Source organism: Octodon degus, unplaced genomic scaffold (genome assembly GCF_000260255.1).
Source record: "Octodon degus isolate 3935 unplaced genomic scaffold, OctDeg1.0 scaffold00324, whole genome shotgun sequence".
Classification (NCBI taxonomy): domain Eukaryota; kingdom Metazoa; phylum Chordata; class Mammalia; order Rodentia; family Octodontidae; genus Octodon; species Octodon degus.
The window spans coordinates 146,146-154,127 of record NW_004524900.1 but is presented as its reverse complement, the minus strand read 5'-3'; the positions used below and the strand labels follow the sequence as shown (position 1 = coordinate 154,127).

General features: G+C 44.8%; 1 pseudogene; it reads left to right on the top strand.

The window, feature by feature from the left end:
• Positions 1-3,424: 3,424 nt before the first annotated feature.
• The window catches only part of LOC111814472, a 23,464-nt pseudogene continuing 18,906 nt past the window's right edge, over positions 3,425-7,982 (top strand).

Below are 7,982 nucleotides of genomic sequence, written 5' to 3'. Positions count from 1 at the left end.
CAAGGGCCTGAGTTCAATCCCCGGTTCTGCAAAAAAAAAAAAAAAAAAAAAAAAAAGAAAGAAAGAAAAAAAGAAAGAAAGAAAGAAAGAAACACACTTACCTCAAAAAGAAACTTACAGGCTGAAAAACAATAACCCATGTAACAGGAAATTGGAATAAAATCAAGAGTAGCTATTGTATTTGCTAGCAAAGTGAATTTCACACCAAGACTGATCAGAAGAAGCTTAATTGTGGCAGGAAATACATTCAGAAAAAGGCTAGGCCTCAAGGTAGAAATGCAATGGTCAGGTTTGCATTCCTCTATAAGAGAAAAACAGTAACTTGGGAGGATTCCGTAATCAGCACCACCTGGTCCAGTCAGTCCAGATTGGCACCAGTTACCCGGGTGGGTGATCAGGGCATCTGGATGCTTCCCCTCCCAAACACGCCTTTGTTCTTTTGATGTATCCTTGCTATGTGACTCATTTCCCTACTGGATCAATATTAGCTAAGTGGGGCCAGCCAAATAGTTCAGCGGATTATAGTGCCTGCAAGCAGGCACAGGGGCTGGAGGTTCAATCCCTGGGCCTGCTGTGCCAGCTCCGCCCCCAGGGTACACTGAGATGGCAATTGAGATGGGCATGGTGGCACATGCCTGTAATCCCAGCACTTGGGAAGCTGTAAACAGAAGAAACACTATGAGTCTGATCTAGTAGTGAGATCCTGAACACCCTTCCTTAAAATACATTAAAAAAAGATTAGCTAAGTGGCTATAGTTCTGATCCTATAGGTTGATTGTAGTTTGACTCATGTTGCGCCCACATTATGACATTTCTATATTAATTATGCCTGACAAAGGACCTAGGTGACAAGGGTTGTCACTCAATAAACCTCCTGTCACTCAATAAACCTTTGCTGCTCTTAACCTGCCTTGTTCTTTGAAATGCATTCTTCAGTTTTAGAGGACATAATCTTAGCACATGTAACATCTAGCAGGTGTGAGTTATAGTTCTCCCTTAATGCCTACAATCTCTGTTGATTCCGTATGAGGCCAGGTCTTTCTGTGTAGACAAGGTTGGCCTGGAAATTAACACACTTCCATCCTCAGTCCCCCAAGTGGTAAGATTTCAGGATGCCCCACCATGGCTGTGTCCCTACTACTTCCTCCATAAGCTTTCAGATTGGAAGGTATCCATCTTCCCAGAAGTTAGTTCTCCTCTGTATACCCAGCCTGGTTGCATGAAGTCCCATTTACTTCTTTTTTTTGCGGAACTGGGGATTGAACTCAGGCCCTTGCACTTGCCAGACAAGTGCTTATCCCATTTACTTCTTCATGTGACATTATTTATAAGTCCTGCTACACTTACCCCTTGTCCTCTACTAGACTAATGATTTGCAGCTCCTCAAGGAGGCTCTAAATTCACTGGGGACATAGATTGTCTTGGACTCCACAACAAAAGGAAGCCACCCCCATGGCATTTGTACTTCTGCCAACAGAAAGGATATTCTGTATTCTGCACATCTTTAAAAAGAGTAAATTTGAAACATGGGGCTAGATCCTGCAGTCTACTACTACTTTTTCCTCTTTCTTTTCTTCCAGGATTCCAACATTGCCATTGTAACTGACAGTCACAAGAACTCTGTTGGCCACAGAGATTCAAAACTCTGAAGCATTTTTCACATCACCAGTTCAAGAGTGAAGACTTTTGGAGCTTGTCTATCAGGTAGGCTGCCATGAGAGCATGGCAATGCAGCCTAGGAAAGTGTGAGACTGTGTGTGCTCACACTCTTGCACACCTACTTAATGCCATAACATCATAGGAAGTGGTTGGCCAAACACACCACTAACTGATGGAATGACAACCATGTAAATAGATGCAAGCTTTCTGGAAAGACTGGGAGAGGGTGTGTCTGTGAATGTGTGCACATGGAAACATGTGTGTCAGCACAAATATTTGTCTTTTAATACTTAAAGGATGGGCTATGGATATAATTCAGTGGCATAAGTTCCTGCCTGGCAAGTGCAAGGTCCCAAGTTCAATCCCAGTACCACAAAAAACAAAACAAAACAAAACAACAAAAATCTGTAGATTGCTTAAGTACATAACTCTTCTATCTTTTCTTTACTTTCTTCTGAAGCCTCAAGAATTGAGACAGAAGACATACCCCCATAAGACTATCATAAGACCCCAATATGCTATATGTCTGAATTTATGTCCATCGGTCCCACACACAGAAATACCAGGACAGACAGGGATAGAAATTAATGAACATAGATACAGGTTCCCACACACACCATCTATCTTTTGTCTGTAGGTTTGTGTGGAGACTAGTTCTCATATGTGGTCTAGTAGGCCTCAGCTCACTGTCCTCCTCCTCCTCCTCAGTCCCTCAAGAGTATATAGCCTGTGCCACCATGCTGCCTCCAGACTACTTCATAACTTCCTACCTAAGGCATCACCCTGGCAGGTTGCACTGGTCTCCTACACACTCTACCTAGCCTGCCTGCAGGACCTGCTCTTCTAAGTCCTCTCAAGATATTTTGTAAGCTCTTCTGCTGTACTGATACCCTGGTCTCTACTAGGGAGTTCATGTGCATCTCGTCAGAGAGGCTATGAATTCCCTGAGGACTCAGATCCTCTTAGACTCCACAATAAAAGAGGGAAGTGACCCACACATGTCATTATGCCTATGCCAACAAGGGAAGTGCTTTTAGCCTTTAGAGAGAGGTGTGTGCACAAAATATTTTATAAAAATGTGAACAGACTCTGTTGCCCCCTGCCCCTTTTTCCTCATTCCATCTTCCATTCTGACTTTGTTCTTGTCACCATGGTAACCAGTGGTCACAGCACACAGACTTGTTCTCTTGGTCACAGAGACTCAAACTCTGAAGAATTTCTGATGTCTTTTTGTTAGAGTGTGAGATTTAAAGCTTATCTTTCAGGTGAGACGCCACAAGGGCAGGGCTCTGAAGACTGTGAGTGTGTGTGTGTGTGTGTACTTTTTACACATGTGTGTGTCAGAACAAATATTTGTCTTTTATTAAGTAGATGAGGGGCCAGGGATATAGCTCAGTGGCATAAATGCCTGCCTGGCCAGTGCAAGTCCCAAGTTTGATCCCTGGTACCAAAAAATTAAAACAAGACAAAACAAAATACCCCTGTGGATTACTTAAGTACATGACTCTTCTATCTTTTCTTTACCTTCTTCTGAACCCTCAGGACTTGAAAGAGATGGAAGACATACTCCATAATTCCATGACAACCAGACCCCACAGTGACTGCTCAGACTCAGAGCAGCCCCATTTCAAAGTGGATTCCATGCAGACCCTCACAGGGGTGACCTCAAGCCTCCCTCACCTTCCCCAGAGAGACCAAGATCTCCTCCAATGGGTATGCCTGTCAGGGTACTACAACCCTTCTGGAAGGATGTGTTGTAGATTCTATGGCTGTCAACCTCCCTCCTGTTGAAGAACAAGAGGACACACACATTCTACAAAGGGGTAAGGATGACCAATGTGACACTGAGGACAACACGACCCAGGTGTGCACGCCACTCACTGCCACAGGAGAGGAGAAGAACATTGAGTCAGACACTGAGGATGTGGGGACTGGGGAGGTGGCTGCTGTCCACAGCCAGCAGAGGAGCCATGTCACACTCAGAAGGCAACTGGAGATCGATCCCTTCAATGGCTGGCCTGTACTGTGGCTGGTCCACTCAGAAGCCACAGAGGAGGCTAAGGATAGGCATGTTCATAACAATAAGGAACAGGAAGAGGGAAGCGAGAGCAGTCACCATGAGAATCAGGGAGCTGATCAACAACTTGAAAACTGTGAAGGCCAAGAGGAGGGTGTGCAAAAGTTCAGGAAGGAAAACAGTCCGGGGAAGGCAAGAACAGCCCAGAGAGCCAGGGAAATAAAGAGGATGCCGAGCTTCTGGAACCAATCGAGGTCCTCCCAACACATTATCTAGACAATAAGATACAGATGGGAGGGGATGTAAATGAGTCATTCTAGAAATCAATATGAGAGTTCCTCAAAACGCTAGAAGTAGAGCAAGGCATGATGGTACACATCTATAATTCTAGCACTTGAATGCTGAGACAGGAAGATCACAATGAGTTTAAGGCCAGCCTGGCCTATATAAATGAGTTCAAGGCCAGCTTGTAGTACAAGGTGCTTCAACCCACACAGCTCTCAATGACCCAAGGGAAAAAATGTTAAGAGGATTAGAAAAATATAGATAAGAGGTGAAAGCTGAGGTCAAGTGGAGGTCTCTTTCCTGATGAGAAAATAACTGAGGAACTATAGTGGAAGCATTTATTTATACTTTTACTGAAGTTAGCATCATGTAACATAGGGTTTCCCAGCAACTAATGACTAGAATTGATTCAGGCAATATGTTTTTCTCAAGACCAAAGTATTTCTAGCTTCCGCTGCTTTCTACATATAGGGAGACTCTGTCTCAAAAACAAAACAAAGATACAAAACCAAAATAATAAAAGTAGAACTACAATATGACCTTAGTATGTACTGGATGGAATCAGAGTAACATATTGTAGCGATACCTTGATACCCACTTTTACTGTGGCACTACTAAAAATACTCAAGTTATGGATTCAGCCTAAATGCCCAGCAATAGATGAATGGAGGAAAAAAATTTACATATATACACAATGGAATATTATTCAGCTATAAGGAAAGGAGAAATTATGTCATTTGTAGAAAAATAAATGAAATTGAAGTTCATCTTGGTGAGTGTAATTAGTCAAACTTGGACAACTATCACATTTTCTCTAACATATGGAATTTATAGGGAAAAAAGACTACATAAAAGTAGAAGAGAGACTATTAAGAAAGGGGAACAGGACAACAGGAGGGGACAAGGAGGGTAGATACAACCAAAGTTTATGATCTGCCTGTAGGAAAATATCATATGAAACCATTACCTTGTAAAATGACTATATAACTAATAATTATATTGGGGAATTAAGAGCAGAACCTAAAAAAGATCCACATTCATCACAATAATGACCAGCACTGCTACATCCACATTTGTAGTAGTTTTGTGACTACTGTGGGATGAAGGCATGGATAAACAGAACGCAGATCATAGAAATTCTCTAGCTTTAAATAGGGTGGGAGTTGTCCCACACACTATGACTTCAGTGAGCCTGGGGGAAATCATGCTAAGTGAAACAAGTCAGTCACCAAGGAACAAATGCAGCATAATTCCACTTAGGTGAGGAAAGCAGAATGTGGTGGCCAGAAGCCAGAGGAGGAGAAACGGGGACTCAGAGTGTAAGGGGTACATTGCGGGATGTCTTAGAGGTGATTGGTTGTGATGGTCACACAAAGGTGCATGAGCTTCATGGCAATGAATGATGATGCACTTAGAAACATTCCCTCCCTTTCCCTCATCTGCTTCCATTAGGTTACTTTTTGGTGCAATGACCAGAAATCTCCACGCACCGAGATGCCTCTCACTCAGCCAAGGTCTGGCAGTGTTTTTGGGTCAGCTTTTTTTTTTTTTTTTTTTTTTTTGGCTGTACCAGGGATTGAACACAGGACCCTGTGCTTTCCAGGCAAGTGCTTATACTACTGAGCTATCTCCCCAGCTGGCTCAGCTTTCATTTTTAGTTCTTACTGCACACAGTTCAACCTTGATCCTGGGGATGGACACTTAGGCCTGTTGTGTGGCCACTGGAGCTGCATGTGGTTCAGCTCTGAGGGAACAATTTTCTCCCTATCACTGCCCCAGAGAATCTGTTCCTGGTCTGCAACCCACATCCCTTGGGCAGAAATTATTTTCCACAGCAACTACAGAGAAGTCTATAAAGAACTGGTTTTTGGGTTACAGTTTGGGCACTTTTCTCTAAAAGATTTGCCATCATTATTCTAAGTCTTAGTTTCCCCATTTATAACATGAGGCCTTGTGGGGTGGTTCTGAATATTCACTGAGGCTGCTGGGTATTTTTCCTTTTTGGTTTTATTTGTTGGGCAGGCTATTCAGGTGTCCTTGAATGAAGTTCTTAGCAATGGAGTCCACATTACCAATGAAAATAAAAGCAGCCACCCCAAGTCAATAAATGCCACTGCTTCAGAGCTTGGAAAACTAGGCAGAAAAGAAGGGTCCCTGGACTACTTTCAAGTCAAGTAACTTCTAGCCTGAGCCACTGTATCAATCCCTCATTACTCAGAGGGAGTCAGACATCTCCATCCAAAAAACAAACCTCAAACATTCACGAATCTTTCAGCATCAAGGAATTTGCAGACTTCTTAGGTGAGTCTAAGAATGAGTGTAAAAAACAAATGTGTTTAAAAAATACCTGTGTTCCATTCATAGCAGGTAATGATCTGTTTATTATCAGGGACGATTTGACTCATTAAATTCCATTGTCTTTGAAAGAGATGTGCAAGACTTGGCTAGGGTGACTGAGAATGAGAAGAATGCAAAGCTTGGACTGCAGGAGGAAATGGGCTGCGGCTGAGCCATCAGAAGTCTCTCCATGCATTCCTGTCTGTCCTGGCTGTGTCCTCAGGGTCTCCTTCCCAAACTGCCTCACAGTTGCCCACAGTCACTGAACAGAGTCCCTTTCATACACGATCATATGGCAGACTCCTTCACAAGCCCCCTCCCGCTGTTCACATGTGGATCCTACACAGTCACCCTTTCATGCACCCCTCGACACAGACGTCCAGACAGACTCCGACAACACGTGTGTGTGCACAGCACCCTGGCTCTGCCCCGCTGGCTGCTTCTCCCACTTCCCGCATCAACCCCTTCAGCAAATATTTAATGATGTGCCAGGCACTGCTGTGACCTCTGTAGGAAACAGAAGGGAACAAATATGGTCTGTCCTCTCAGGAGGCTCAGGCTGCTGGAGAAAGGGTGGGGGACAGAAAGCAACCTCATAAAATACTACCAGAGACACTCAGGTGAGGAAAAGGTGAGCAACAAGGAAAGACAAGAGGAGCACTAGGAACAGCAGGTCACCTGCTCTTGGAGAGGAACGGAGATGTAATGGTGGGGACCCAGGTGGCACAGCAAGAGCTTAATGTGCCAGAGGACAAAACAGTGGCAATGTGAACAAAGAGTAAAATAGGGTCAGATGATAAAAATCCTTCTATGGCATGCCAAGTAATTTGGAATTTGTACACTATTCAATGGTGCTTTTAGTGGCAAGTAACAAAAACTGTTAATTTTGCAGGCTTACCAAATAAGGAAAATGTATTTCCTCATGTAACTGAGATCTAGGTTATTTTTTATCTCCTCTTTATCCTGACCTACCCCAGGAATCTCCCAAAAGCAGAAAACCATTCTGCCTCTTCCTTATGCCACCTTTGAGGGCTAAGAATGCTTGCTTTAAAAGCTAAATTCGGGTCCCAGCCCAGGCGCAGCATGGGTGAGACCCTCTTCCACCCCCTTGGGACACCCCCCACCACTCCGCAGCACCTCCCCACCCTGCCAGCAGAGTAGGAATTTCTTCCGCATTCCTGGAACCCCCAGACCCAGTCCTAGCCCAGGTCCGGTGAGTGTGTGGGAGAGCTTCCAGCTACCCGCTACCCTGCGCCAGCAGGACCAACTACTGGTCCCAGCCCAGGTGCAGCGTGGGCAAGACCCTCTTCCACCTGCTTGGGATGACCCCTCACCACTCCGCAGCACCTCCCCCACCCCGCACGACAAGTAGGAATTTCTGCCTTGTTCCGGGAACCCCCAAACCCAGTCCTAGCCCAGACCCAGTGAGTGTGTAGGAGAGCTGCCTCTAACCCCTACTCCACCTTCTCCCCTTCAGGCTCAGCTCAGGCCTGGCATACATACCTGGGGTGTAACCCTGCAGCTGCAATCCTTGCAGAGAGTGTAGAGGATAGAACCACCAGGCTAGTCCAGGAGCAGAACATCTTGCCAGAGGGGCACAACAGGTTCACCCTCAAGGACAGCAGCAGGAAAGAGCTGAGCACAGCAGCCAGACGCAAGCCAGGCACAGCTGGATAAATCCAAA